The sequence below is a fragment of the Mauremys reevesii genome, linkage group 14 (genome assembly GCF_016161935.1).
Source record: "Mauremys reevesii isolate NIE-2019 linkage group 14, ASM1616193v1, whole genome shotgun sequence".
Classification (NCBI taxonomy): Eukaryota; Metazoa; Chordata; order Testudines; family Geoemydidae; genus Mauremys; species Mauremys reevesii.
The window spans coordinates 18,374,349-18,389,377 of NC_052636.1; the positions used below are offsets into that span (position 1 = coordinate 18,374,349).

The 15,029-nt window shown below is 49.1% G+C and overlaps 1 pseudogene; it reads left to right on the plus strand.

The window, feature by feature from the left end:
- The window catches only part of LOC120381551, a 122,920-nt pseudogene that overhangs the window by 106,535 nt on the left and 1,356 nt on the right, over positions 1–15,029 (plus strand).

Genomic DNA, 15,029 nt, shown 5'->3' on the forward strand with positions numbered 1-15,029 from the left:
GTATAAATTCAGAATTATCCCATCTTATAGATGCACAGGGATCTGTATCATGTAAGCTCATTACTATAGTTTGCCTTCCCCTCGATATGGGAAAGATGTGCACAACAAGCCTGTGCTAACCAAGCTCAGCTTTTCCCCAAACACTTCACTCAAAATGCACTGATTAAGATAAAGCATAAAACAAGTTTATTAATGGCAGAAAGGTAGATTTGAAGTAATTATTGTTAGAACAAAAAAGGAGCCGGTTGATCCAGAGGCGGATATGAATACAGGCTTCTTTATTGCATTAGTTGTTCCCCTTGACCCAACTATCGAGTAAGCACTGGATTAGTTACATCACTCGCCTTTTATCTAAGTTTGTATGTAAACACCTACATCTGTTACAACACCCCAAAACCCCTTATTAAGTAGTAGAAACACTCATACAATTAGTATACCCACCCCTATCCACTGTCACAGTATTACACATATCATAGAGGCGTTTTTACCTTGAAAATACCGTTCTTTGCAATAACGTGTTGCCACAAATTTCCCTAAACAGCAGTTCTCAGGGTATGGAGGAAGGGTCAATGAGCAGTTCTCGGGGAGGGAGGAAGGGGCCATAAGCCAGGGCTTGTTTATGTAGCTGGGAAAGGGAGGGAGGGGGAGGTAACATTTCTTTTACTTTCTTTCACACAAAGGACGTTTATTCCAGCAACTACATTTCTCATGCAGCTGCATCAATGTCAATTCTTACAAGCAACAGAGAGAGGAAAAATATGGCAACTTATTTGTTAAGCAAAGAATTCCTGCCTGCTTATGCCTTTGTCCCCAATGCATGTCAGCACATTAGCAGCTTCCCAGCTCTTTTACTGAACCCTAACGTATCCCAACAATTCTAAGTGATAGCAAACAGATCAAAGCCGATTACTTAGCAGATAACCAAAACCTCAAACTAAGCCTAACATACTAGATGGATAGAATTTGAATTAGCAATTTCTCACCCTGACTGATGATACAAGCAGTCCCCCAAGTTTCCATACACAAGCTAGAAATCCCTTTACCCTGGGACCAGCAGTTCCCCCAGTTCAGTCTTTGTTCCTCAGGTGTTTCCAGGAGTTCTCTTGTGTGGGGAATGAGACCAAGGGATGCCATCACACCCCACCTTATGTAGCTTTTCCATATGGCGGGAACCATTTGTTCCAAACTAAGTTCCCAGTCCAGTTTGTGGAAAAATACAGGTACCAAAATGGAGTTTGTTGTCATGTGGTCTGGTCACATGTCCTAGCATGTCCTGCTGAGTCATAGTAGCCATGACTCATAGGCTGGCTGAAACAATCACTGGAAGGCTAAGCTCTTCCGCGGTCCATTGTCTTTGTTGATAAGCCATCAGCTCTGTCTGGCTTCTTCATTGTTGTACCTGAAAGGCTCGTTGTGGTTGTTACCCAGAGTAAGCACATTTGAAATACAGATACAGAGTCAATATCCATAACTTCAAATACAAACATGATCCATGCACACAAATAGGATAATCATATTCAGCACATGACGCATCTTGCACAAAATGCATCATAATTATGTCCTAATCATATTATAACCATACCACTATGCTGAATATGGGGTGTAGTGTCAGATAGGGCCTAATTTCAAGGCACGGGATTTGGGAATGGAACTTCTCCTCTTTCTGGAACAGGAAATAACCCTCCAGCCAGGGCTGGGAAAACTTCCCAGACTCCCAGTGCTGGAGCCTGAATCTACTGCCACTTCATTAGTTACCACCACCCGCAATCTTTGTGGTAACTGCAAATTTTATCCGTGATGATTTTATATTCTGTTCTAGGTCATTGATAAGAATGTTAAATAGCACACGGGCAAAAAGCAATCCTTGTGGGAACCCGCTAGAAATAAATCCACTCGACCATGGTTCCCCATTTACAATCCCAGTTTTTAATCTATTTAATGTATGCCGTGTTTATTTTGTATCATTCTAGTTTTTTAGTCAAAATATTGTGCTGAATCAAGTCATATGCCTTACAGAAGTCTAGATATATTACATCAATAATATTAGCTGCAACCAAACTTTTGATCTCATCTAATAAGGATATCCAGTTAGTTTGATAGGATCTATTTTCTCTAAACCTTTGTTCTTCTTCGAGTGATTGCTCATATCCATTCCAGTTAGGTGTGTGCGCGCCGCGTGCACTGTCGTCGGAAGACTTTTACCCTAGCAACCCCAGTGGGTCGGCTGAGCGCCCCCTGGAATGGCGCCATAACGGCACCGCATATATACCTGAGCCGACCCACCCGACCCTCAGTTCCTTCTTACCGCCCGTGTCGGTCGTTGGAACAGCGGAGAGCAGCTTGTCTGACCTCCGCTTCCCTAGCTTCCTCATAGTTTCTCAGTTAAAATTTGTACATAGTTCTTATATTAGCTTAGGTTTTCTTGTTTTCATAGTTTCAAACAGTTTAGTATTAGATAGTTAGCGGGTTCGGGGGTTAGCCCCACCCGCACCCGGGACCGGAGCGTATGCCCAGCTCCCCGGGTTTCAAGCCGTGCTCGGCCTGCCGCAGGCCTATGCCTATAGGAGATCCTCATAGCTCCTGTTTGAAGTGTTTAGGAGAGTCGCACTTATCTTCTAAGTGCCCGATTTGCAAGGCTTTCAAGCCTCGCACTAAGAGGGAAAGAGACATTAGGCTTAAACAGCTCCTAATGGAGGCAGCCTCAACCCCTCCGGCGCGGCACCGCCGCTGTTCCGACAGACTCTCGCAGCGCCGCCACGGCGCCGGGTCACTCTGCTGTGCCACCTAAAGCGACATTGGCACCGAAAACGGGCCAAAGACACTCTCTGTCGCCGAAGGCGAAGAAGGGAAAGGCTGCTGCCTCCACGGCACCGCCGGCCACGAAGCACCAGAGTGCGCCCCGTCCGGACCGCCCGGCACCGAAACCTGCCGCGGCACCGGTTCCTCTGCCGCAGATGCTTCTGCCGGCACCGGCGACTCCAGCCCCTGAGAGGCCGTCGAGCCCGGCACCTGTAACCTCCCCGGCTCCGGCCGCGGTAGAGATACCACTGCCATCGACTCCGGAGACATTCGAGGCGGTACGGGACCTCATCGCTATGACAGAACCGGCTGTGCCACCGCCCCCGGCGCCGCCGGTGCGGGCACCCCGCTCCATGGGCAAGCCGTCCATGTTTAGGCCACCTGCCGGCACCGACTCTCACCGGCACCGATCCCGCTCCCGCTCTCGACGCCGCTCCCGATCCGGATCTGGGCACCGATCGCACCGCCGCTCGCAGTCCCGGCACCGCTCAACCACGCGGGGCCGGTCAGACTCGCGGCACCGATCATTCTCTCGATCTCCGAGTCGTCACTCCCGGCACCGATCAAGCTCTCGGTACCGATATGGCCGCCGCCACTCGCGGAGTCGCTCCCGGTACCGAACACGGAGATCCCGGTCGACCTCCCGGCACCGCGCCGGTCGCAGGTCCCATTCTCGCTCCTGCTCTCGGTATAGGGATGCCTCCCGGCACCGTTCACCACAAAGGCGGGAAATGAGATCCGTGGGCACTTCTGCACAAGGCTTATCTGCTCCACCTTGGCCCTCTCGACACGCCTCGGCCTCTTCACACGCCGATAGCTACTATGTCGATGACCATGACTCTCAGGCCCCTTCGGGAGTTTTTCGACAATCCCATCCCGCGGACCAGGACCCAAACCAGTGGGGTTATTGGACCCCTTGGGCCTACCACCAAAGCCAAGGTCCTACTGTGCCTCCTATGCATACCGTACCGCACGAGTCACGCATCCCGGAGGCTACTATAAGCCGCCCCCCACTTGACACTGAGGTGCCATCCGGTGCGGAGGACGGGAACCAGCCTGTCCAGGAACCCCTGGGGCAAGAACCTTCACAGGGGCCGGAGGCTGACCAAGACGCCATCCTGCCCAGCAATTCCTCCTCCTCCTCTCCCCCGGATGAGACGGTGGCAGGCTCGTCATCAGCAGGTCCCCCGCCAATTGACTTAGGGGCGCACCAGGAGCTCCTCCGCAGGGTGGCACTGCGAATGGATCTGCAGGCTGAGGAGGTATCGGAAGTCAGTGATCCGATAGTGACCCTTTTGTCCGCAGACGCTCCAACCCGCATAGCTCTCCCCTTCATAAGGACTATCCAGGCGAACGCTGATACCTTATGGCAGACTCCATCGTCTATTGCGCCCACAGCCCGAGGGGTGGAACGCAGATACATGGTCCCTTCCCGGGGATACGAACATTTGTATGTGCACCCTGCCCCCTCGTCCTTGGTGGTGCAATCTGTGAACGACAAGGAGCGGCGCGGCCAGCAAGGCCCGGCTCCTAAGTCGAAGGAGGCCAAGCGCATGGACTTGCTTGGTCGCAAGATTTACTCTGCCGGTGTCCTTCAGATCCGTGTGGCTAACCAGCAGGCCTTGCTAAGCCATTACGGCCATGACACTTGGGCTGAGGTAGAGAGATACAAAGAGCTCCTGCCTCAGGATTCCCGACAGAAGTTTGCAGCCTTCGTGGAGGAAGGTAAAAAGGTAGCACGCACCTCATTACAGGCCTCCTTGGATGCGGCTGACTCTGCAGCACGTACTGTAGCCTCCGGTGTTACCATGCGCCGGATCTCTTGGCTCCAGAGTTCGACGCTTCCTCCTGAGGTTCAATACACCATTCAGGACCTTCCTTTTGATTCAAAGGAGCTCTTCTCAGAAAAGACGGACTCCAAGCTTCAAAATCTAAAGGACAACAGGGTTATCATCCGTACTTTGGGGATGCATACCCCGGCTACCCAGAGGCGTCCGTTCCGTCCCCAGTTTAACCGCCCTTACTATATGCCTCGCTACAGGCAAGACTCTGGTCGGTGGCGGGTCGCGCGAGGGCCGTGGGCGACGGCCTGGCAACCAACCGTCCCAAGGGCAAACCCTTCTAAGCCATCGGGCCCTAAACCATCCTTTTGAAGATGCACCGGGGGCGGCATGCGGATCTCTCTCCAGATCCCTCCCTACCCTTTTCCAACCGCCTCTCCTATTTCCTCCCAGCGTGGGCTCGGCTGACCACCGATGCCTGGGTCCTGCGCACGGTGGAGCATGGTTACCAACTCCAATTCGTTTCACCTCCACCTTCCCACCCTCCTTCCCGGTCCCTCTTCAGGGACCCCTCTCACGAGCAACTCCTCTTACAAGAGGTGCACTCGCTCCTAGCCATCGGAGCGGTCGAGAGGGTTCCGGACGCGGAACAGGGCAAGGGGTTTTATTCCCGTTATTTTTTGATTCCCAAGGCCAAAGGAGGCCTTCGACCCATCCTCGACCTGCGAGACCTCAACGCCTACATGCTGAAGTTGAAGTTCCGCATGGTATCCCTCGGGATCATTATCCCTACTTTGGATCCGGGAGACTGGTATGCCGCCCTCGATATGAAGGACGCTTATTTTCATATCGCCATCTTCCCACCGCACAGACGCTTTCTCCGCTTCACAATCGCTCACCTACACTTCCAGTTTGCGGTCCTCCCCTTCGGCCTCTCCACGGCCCCAAGGGTGTTCACGAAGTGCATGGCCGTTGTCGCCGCCCACCTCCGTCGGCGCGGCATCTCCGTTTTTCCCTACCTGGACGACTGGCTTATCAGGGGGGACTCGCAGGCCACGGTCCAGCACCAGGTCGCAGAGCTCAGACACTTATTCACGAGCCTGGGCCTAGTTCTCAACATAGAAAAGTCTACCTTAGTTCCAACTCAGAGGTTGGATTTTATTGGCGCAACCCTGGACTCCTCTCTGGCCAGAGCCTTCCTTCCGCAGCTCAGGGTCCAGGCCCTTACACAGCTAATCCGCGACCTACAGGCCTCTCGGATGACCTCGGCCCGTGCTTGTCTCCGCCTCCTCGGTCATATGGCGGCTTGCACACACGTCACTCCGTTTGCCAGGCTCCGCCTCCGCCCGCTTCAGCTGTGGCTTCATTCCAGATACCGCCCACACAGGGACCCTCTGGATACCCTACTCACCATTCCAGCGGGTGTCCTTCAATCCCTGGATTGGTGGCTGACCCCTTCCCACGTATGTGCGGGGGTCCCATTCCAGGCTCCTCAACCTTCCCTATCCCTGACAACGGACGCCTCGTCCCTCGGATGGGGAGCCCATCTCGGCGATCTTCGGACTCAAGGCCTTTGGTCGCTGCAGGAATTGAATATGCACATCAACGTCAGGAGCTCAGGGCAGTACGCCTAGCATGCCAGGCGTTCCGATCTCGCCTCTACGGCCGTTGTGTCTCAGTCTTTACGGACAACACAACGGCAATGTACTATATCAACAAGCAAGGCGGGACCCGCTCTTCCCCTCTCTGCCATGAGGCGATGCTACTGTGGGAATTCTGCATAGCCCACTCAATACACCTGGTAGCGTCGTTCCTTCCCGGCGTCAAGAACACCATCGCGGATCGCCTGAGCAGGTCCTTTCTCTGCCACGAGTGGTCACTGAGAGCGGACATCGCTCATGCCATTTTCCAACGGTGGGGATTTCCCCGTGTAGACTTGTTTGCGTCCCGATTGAACCGCAAATGCCAGGAGTTTTGTTCCTTTCAAGGCCTGGCACCGGGCTCTCTGTCGGACGGGTTTCTCCTTCCATGGACTCGTCACCTGTTCTACGCCTTTCCTCCCTTTCCCCTCATACACAAGGTCCTGCTGAAGCTCCAACGGGACAAGGCACGTCTCATCTTAATTGCGCCAGCGTGGCCCAGACAACACTGGTTCACCACGCTGCTCCGTCTATCGGTAGCCAGCCCAATTCCTCTGCCGCTTCACCCAGATCTCATAACACAAGATCACGGCACTCTCCGTCACCCGGACCTGCCGGCCCTCCACCTCACGGCGTGGCTCCTCAGTGGCTAGACCAGATGGAGTTGCGCTGCTCTGCTCCCATACAGCACGTTTTATTGAGCAGCAGAAAGCCTTCCACTCGGTCTACATACCTGGCCAAGTGGAAGCGCTTCGCTTGCTGGGCTCAAGTGCGTGACGCTATTCCCGGAACTCCCGCTTCCGATGGTCCTTGACTATCTCTGGTCGCTGAAACAACAAGGTCTTGCACTGTCCTCCATCAAAGTGCACTTAGCGGCCATCTCCGCTTTCCACCCGGTGAGGATATACGCTGTTCTCTCACCCGTTGACTACTCGCTTCAGAAGGGGCCTTGATCGTCTCTACCCCCAGGTGCGTCATCCAACTCCGACCTGGGACCTCAATCTGGTCCTCCACATGCTCATGTCTCCGCCCTTTGAGCCACTGGCCACCTGCTCCTTGCTGTACCTCTCATGGAAGACGTTTTTTCTCGTGGCTATCACATCCGCCAGGCGGGTCTCTGAGCTCAAAGCACTCATGGTGGACCCGCCGTACACCGTTTTTCATAAGGACAAGGTGCAGCTACGTCCACATCCGGCGTTTCTCCCAAAGGTCGTGTCCGCGTTCCACATTAACCAGGATATCTTCCTGCCAGTTTTCTTTCCGAAGCCTCACGCATCTCCGCGAGAGCAACGACTCCACTCCCTCGATGTTTGCAGAGCGTTGGCTTTCTATATTGATCGGACAAGACCGTTCCGCAAATCCCCGCAACTATTTGTGGCAATTGCTGACCGGATGCAAGGTCTTCCTGTCTCGTCGCAGCGGATCTCCTCGTGGCTCACAGAGTGCATTCGCACATGCTATACTTTGGCTAATGTCCCTTTGGGCCATCTCACTGCCCACTCTACCAGGGCCCAGGCATCCTCCGCTGCCTTTCTGGCGCAAGTGCCTATACAAGAGATATGCCGAGCGGCGACCTGGTCGTCCGTCCATACTTTCACCTCACACTACGCCCTGGTCCAACAGTCGAGAGCTGATGCAGCCTTCGGCTCCGCGGTCCTGCATACCGCCACGTCTCACTCCGACCCCACCGCCTAGGTAAGGCTTGGGAATCACCTAACTGGAATGGATATGAGCAATCACTCAAAGAAGAAAAAACGGTTACTTACCTTTGTAACTGTTGTTCTTCGAGATGTGTTGCTCATATCCATTCCACACCCACCCTCCTTCCCCACTGTCGGAGTAGCCGGCAAGAAGGAACTGAGGGTCGGGTGGGTCGGCTGAGGTATATATGCGGTGCCGTTATGGCGCCACTCCAGGGGGCGCTCAGCCGACCCACTGGGGTTGCTAGGGTAAAAGTCTTCCGACGAAAGTGCACGCGGCGCGCACACACCTAACTGGAATGGATATGAGCAACACATCTCGAAGAACAACAGTTACAAAGGTAAGTAACCATTTTTTAATAGGTACTAATTATATTACCTTCCTTTAATTCTTTATTAACGAAATCCAGTATCGACTGCTCCATTATTTTGCTCAGTATTGATATCAGACTGACACTCTTGTAATTAGCTGGGTCATCTCTTTTACACTTTTTAGTATTGGCACAGCATTAGCTTAATTCCAGTCTTCTGGAATTTCCCCAGTGTTCCAAGTCCTAATTACAATCAACATTAATAGTCCACCACGCTCCTCCACCAGGTCTTTAAAAACTCTTGGATACAAGTTATCTGGACCTGCTTATTTAAACATGTCTAACTGTAATAGCTGCTGTTTAATGTCCTTGTGAGTTCTTGTTGGAATGGAAGGAATGTCGTCGTCAACATCTTATGATACGAGTACATAAGAACATAAGAAAGGCCGTACCGGGTCAGACCAAAGGTCCATCTAGCCCAGTATCTGTCTACCGACAGTGGCCAATGCCAGGTGCCCCAGAGGGAGTGAACCTTACAGGCAATGACCTAGTGATCTCTCTCCTGCCATCCATCTCCATCCTCTGACGAACAGAGGCTAGGGACACCATTCTTACCCATCCTGGCTAATAGCCATTTATGGACTTAGCCACCATGAATTTATCCAGTCCCCTTTTAAACATTGTTATAGTCCTAGCCTTCACAACCTCCTCAGGTAAGGAGTTCCACAAGTTGACTGTGCGCTGCGTGAAGAAGAACTTCCTTTTATTTGTTTTAAACCTGCTGCCTATTAATTTCATTTGGTGACCCCTAGTTCTTGTATTATGGGAATAAGTAAATAACTTTTCCTTATCCACTTTCTCAACATCACTCATGATTTTATATACCTCTATCATGTCCCCCCTTAGTCTTCTCTTTTCCAAACTGAAGAGTCCTAGCCTCTTTAATCTTTCCTCATATGGGACCCTCTCTAAACCCCTAATCATTTTAGTTGCTCTTTTCTGAATCTTTTCTAGTGCTAGAATATCTTTTTTGAGGTGAGGAGACCACATCTGTACACAGTATTCGAGATGTGGGCGTACCATGGATTTATATAAGAGCAATAATATATTCTCAGTCTTATTCTCTATCCCCTTTTTAATGATTCCTAACATCCTGTTTGCTTTTTTGACCGCCTCTGCACACTGCGTGGACATCTTTAGAGAACTATCCATGATGACACCAAGATCTTTTTCCTGACTCGTTGTAGCTAAATTAGCCCCCATCATGTTGTATGTATAGTTGGGGTTATTTTTTCCAATGTGCATTACTTTACATTTATCCACATTAAATTTCATTTGCCATTTTGTTGCCCAATCACTTAGTTTTGTGATATCTTTTTGAAGTTCTTCACAATCTGCTTTGGTCTTAACTATCTTGAGTAGTTTAGTATCATCTGCAAACTTTGCCACCTCACTGTTTACCCCTTTCTCCAGATCATTTATGAATAAATTGAATAGGATTGGTCCTAGGACTGACCCTTGGGGAACACCACTAGTTACCCCTCTCCATTCTGAGAATTTACCATTAATTCCTACCCTTTGTTCCCTGTCCTTTAACCAGTTCTCAATCCATGAAAGGACCTTCCCTTTTATCCCATGACAGCTTAATTTACGTAAGAGCCTTTGGTGAGGACCTTGTCAAAGGCTTTCTGGAAATCTAAGTACACTATGTCCACCGGATCCCCCTTGTCCACATGTTTGTTGACCCCTTCAAAGAACTCTAATAGATTAGTAAGACACGATTTCCCTTTACAGAAACCATGTTGACTATTGCTCAAGAGTTTGTTTTTCTATGTGTCTGACAATTTTATTCTTTATTATTGTTTCAACTAATTTGCCCGGTACCGACGTTAGACTTACCGGTCTGTAATTGCAGGATCACCCCTAGAGCCCTTTTTAAATATTGGCGTTACATTAGCTAACTTCCAGTCATTGGGTACGAAGCCGATTTAAAGGACAGGTTACAAACCTTAGTTAATAGTTCCATAACTTCACATTTGAGTTCTTTCAGAACTCTTGGGTGAATGCCATCTGGTCCCGGTGACTTGTTAATGTTGAGTTTATCAATTAATTCCAAAACCTCCTCTAGTGACACTTCAATCTGTGACAGTTCCTCAGATTTGTCACCTACAAAAGCCAGCTCAGGTTTGGGAATCTCCCTAACATCCTCAGCCGTGAAGACTGAAGCAAAGAATCCATTTAGTTTCTCCGCAATGACTTTATCATCTTTAAGCGCTCGTTTTGTATTTTCATCGTCAAGGGCCCCACTGGTTGTTTAGCAGGCTTCTTGCTTCTGTACAGTACAGCATCTGTTTTTCTCCAAATCCAGGAGAGAACACTTATTGAACACTTTTACCTCTTCTGCATTATTTTTGATAATTCTGCCATTTCCGTCTAGTAATTTATCATTACCATTGTTAGGATTAATATACTTTTCAAAACTTCCTTCTTATTTTCATTGATTGGTCATTGATTTCTGATAGCTTCCCTTACCAATTTTCTACAATTCTGACCTTCTAACTCAGGGCTGAGCAACCTTTCAGAAGTCTTCATTTATTCACTCTAATTTAAGGTTTGAGTGGGCCAGTAATACATTTTAACATTTTTAGAAGATCTATAATATATAACTAAACTATTGTTGTATGTAAAGTAAATAAGGCTTTTAAAATGTTTAAGAAACTTCATTTAAAATTAAATTAAAATGCAGAGCCCCCCGGACTGGTGGCCAGGACCGGGCATTGTGAGTGGCACTGAAAACCAGCTGGTGTGCTGCCTTCAGCACCCGTGCCATAGGTTGCCTACCCCTGTTCTAACTAATATTCTTTACTACTGACTTCCCTTTTCTTCCTTATATTTTATTTGGAGAGTGTTTCCTACCAGGGAGCCATTAGTAGTGTCCAGAGACAGCCCCATCTCCTATATCAAACTCTGCTAGTAGGTATGTGATAAATGTGAAGACCCTGCCTCCATCTGTCAGCTGTGAGAGACAAAGGTTCTCTCTTTCTACCCTCTGATGCCGCCTGTCTGTTCTAGGCAAGGTGGAGTGAGACTCTGTTAACATGGGCCTCCCGGGGCTTCCATTTACCTGGTGCTGCTGTTCCGTGAATAGTGGGGTTGTGAGTGGGGCAGCAGGTCCTGAGTGTTGGACTCTTGCTCTTTCAGAGGCCGGTGACCTTCGAGGAGGTGGCTGTGTATTTCACCAAGGAGGAATGGACTCTGCTGGACCCCACTCAGAGAGCCCTCTACAGGGATGTCATGCAGGAGAACTATGAGACTGTGACCTCGCTGGGTAAGGAGTCCTGTCCCCTGGGTTATTAGAAGCTGTGGGGTCTCTGAAGAACCTGAGCAGTAATAACTTTATACCTTTATTCGTCATACAAGTTTTGACAAGTTTCCTTGCCCCCCCCCCTTTTTTGCCTTATCTCCCACCCACTAGTATCATTTTTGGACATGTGCCTTTTTGGTGCTGTCAGTCATTTTAAAATTGCATTGAATGTATCCTTATTGGCTACATTCATAACTACATTAATCACTGTAGCTTTCATGCCTTTTTCTCATTTTAAGAGGAAAATATGCTTCCTGTAGAATTCTAAATTGAGTAAATAGGTGTGTGACTCATGCCTGGCTTGTGTGACAGTCAGATGAGCTCTTTTAGGAGAGCGTGTAATGTTGCCATTCAGGATCCCATGGGTGAAGGGATAAGCGAGCCGTGGGAGGGGCGGAGAACGGGGGTAGTAGATATGCCAGGACATGGGGCAGGTGTGTGCAGGTTTAGAGCTAAGAAGCAGCAGGGAGGTAGGAGGCTGTGAGAGACGAGGAGAAAATACAAGAAGTTCTCAAGTTGCCGGGATGTGGTGCTGGCTGAGAGTAATGGGAAGAAGGGGAGGGAAGTGTGGAGGAAGGGCACCCAAGAAGTGGGGTGGGTGGGTCAGTGGGAGGGAGGAGAGGTTTGGGGATTTGGAGCTGTGGGGGATCCCAGACCTTTAACCCCCGAATCCCTACCGAAGCCTTGTTGCTTTAGAGCCTCCACTCCAGTTTTATTTCTGTTCAGTTTCACTTTATTATACATTTTTTCCCCCAAATATTATTATTTTAACACTTGACCTCCCTCTCCCACTCATTACCCCCCTCCTCACATAACCTCCCCATCTCCTATGCACAGCGACCCCGGCCACCGATCCTGAGTCCTTGCTGCATCCTCCCTCCCAGAGCAGGGCCCCTACCCAGGCACAAATGGGCACTTCGTTGATGATGTCACAGGCTGGTATAGTCTGTACAATTTTTACACCTATAAGATTACATATTCCGAAGCCCTTCACACCAGTCGGGCTTATCTCTATACGCCGATACAGTCTGTTCCCTTCTCAGCTCTGATGCTGCAGAGCCTGGCCTGTGTCCCTGTACCCGTTCTCCCCCTAACCAACATTCATGGGGCCTCATCTGGAGCACTGTGTCCAGTTTTGGGCCCAACACTATAAGAAGGATGTGGAAAAATTGGAAAGCATCCAGCGGGGGGCAACAAAAATGGTTAGGGGACTGGAACACATGACTTCTGAGGAGAGGCTGAGGGAACTGGGATTGTTTAGTCTGCAGAAGAGAAGAATGAGGGGGGATTTGATAGCTGCTTTCAACTACCTGAAGGGGGGTTCCAAAGCGGATGGGTCTAGACTGTTCTCAGTGGTAGCAGATGACAGAACCAAGAGTAATGATTTCAAGTTGCAATGGGGGAGGTTTAGGTTGGCTATTAGGAAACACTATTTCACTAGGAGGGTGGTGAAGCCCTGGGATGGGTTCCCCACGGAGGTGGTGGAATCTCCTTCCTTAGAGGTTTTTAAGGTCAGGCTTGACAAAGCCTTGGCTGGGATGATTTAGTTGGGGATTGGTCCTGCTTTGAGCAGGGGTGGGACTAGATGACCTCCTGAGGTCCCTTCCAACCCTGATATTCTGTTATTCCAATTTCCTTCCCACCTCCTGTTTGACCCCATTTACAGAGTAATATTCTCAGCTATACCTTAACCAATAATTGTGCTGAAATTTAACTAACTAATTCTAACATATTGTGACTAATTCTCTAACCAAGGCATCGGCCACCTTTCAGAAGTGGTGTGCTGAGTCTTCATTTATTCACTCTAATTTAAAATTTCATGTGCCAATAATACATTTTAACGTTTTTAGAAAGTCTCTTTCTATAAGTCTATAATACATATTTGAACTATTGTATGTAAAGTCAGTAAGGTTTTAAAAATGTTTAAGAAGCTTCATTTAAAATTAATTAAAAATGCAGAGCCTTCTGGACCGGTGGCCAGGACCTGGGCAGTGTGAGTGCCACTGAAAATCAGCTCATGTGCTGCCATAGGTTGCCTACTTCTGCTCTAACCAATTATAAACCACTACCCTAATTAACTTACACCTGGCAACATTAATTATACAGGAGAGAAACAATTAGAGAACCAGACTGATTAACAATGTAAAAGTGGTGGCCATAAAGATAAAGCAATACAGAAATGAGGGTTTCACAACCACAACCATAGATAAGTGATTTCTTGCCAGACAGAATGCTATCAAATTAAGGTTTCTTTAACCATCTTAAGATCCAGACAGGATCGACTTCCTAACAGCCCAATAGCACCTTATTTCAGTGTGACTGGTTTGGGATGTGAGGATGTGACCCTTCGCTTCCCAGCTTATGGCTGCCCCTGGTGCTTAGCCAAAGGCCTTAGCCTAAGAACAAGGCCTCAGCCTATCCTAGTGAGAGAAGGCCCAGACACAGGCAGACTGTGATTTTGATTCTTTGTTTTCATACTCCTGTAACTAGCTATGTGATAAAAATACACCTAAGTTCTTAAAATATAGGCTTTGCAGGCAGGCCTGAATATCGCCATTCTAACAGAGGGTTCTACCCCTTCCCCCATGCTGTGTCTGTCTTGTCTATTTAGACTGTAAATTCTTCAGAGCACGGGCCATCTACTATTCTGCATTTGTACTGTGCCTAGCACAACGGAGACACACTGTTAGTTGGTCCTTAGGCACTAAGGTAATGCGTATGATTAATAATAATAATAACTCTCCTGCCACTTGGAGCCAAGGAAGCTGGTCTTGGGATCTTACTGCTTAAAAATGATCTGAGCTTAAAACCATGGAATATTCTTTGTGACAAGTATCCCACAAATTCCACCGACCTCCCTTGTTTTCTTTGTCTGGCTTAGGGTTTCTAAATTCCAAACCTGATGTGGTCTCACAGCTGGAACGAGGGGAAGAGCCGTGGGTCCCGGACCTCCAGGGTTCTGAGAAAGAAGTGCTCCCGAGAGCTGCCTGCACAGGTGAGGACTTGGTTAAAGCAAGTCAAAAACTGTCCGTGAATACAGGAAACATTCGGGATGCCCTACAAAGACCCTGTGAGCTCTCCAAGTTCAGGATTGTTCCCTGCAGATGTGGAATAATTAGGCAGATGTCACTCATGGCTTCCCACCTATCCTGACTAACAACTGGCAGCAGATCCCTACCTGATCCCACTTTCCCCTGCATATTCTGGTGAAATGCAGACCAAAACTGATCCCTTCCTCTCTCCTCTGGGGAAAATCAGCTCCTGATAACTTTGATCTCTCCTGCACATATTTTGGTTTGTTCATCCCTTTTAAAATTCCTGTCTCTGAGATTTCCTTTCTCTCAGGCACAGGGAGTGACCTATGTCTGGATTCTCTCTGTCTCCCATCAGGTGATAGGATGGTGCATGAGAATGAGGAGCAGAAACCCCAGCAG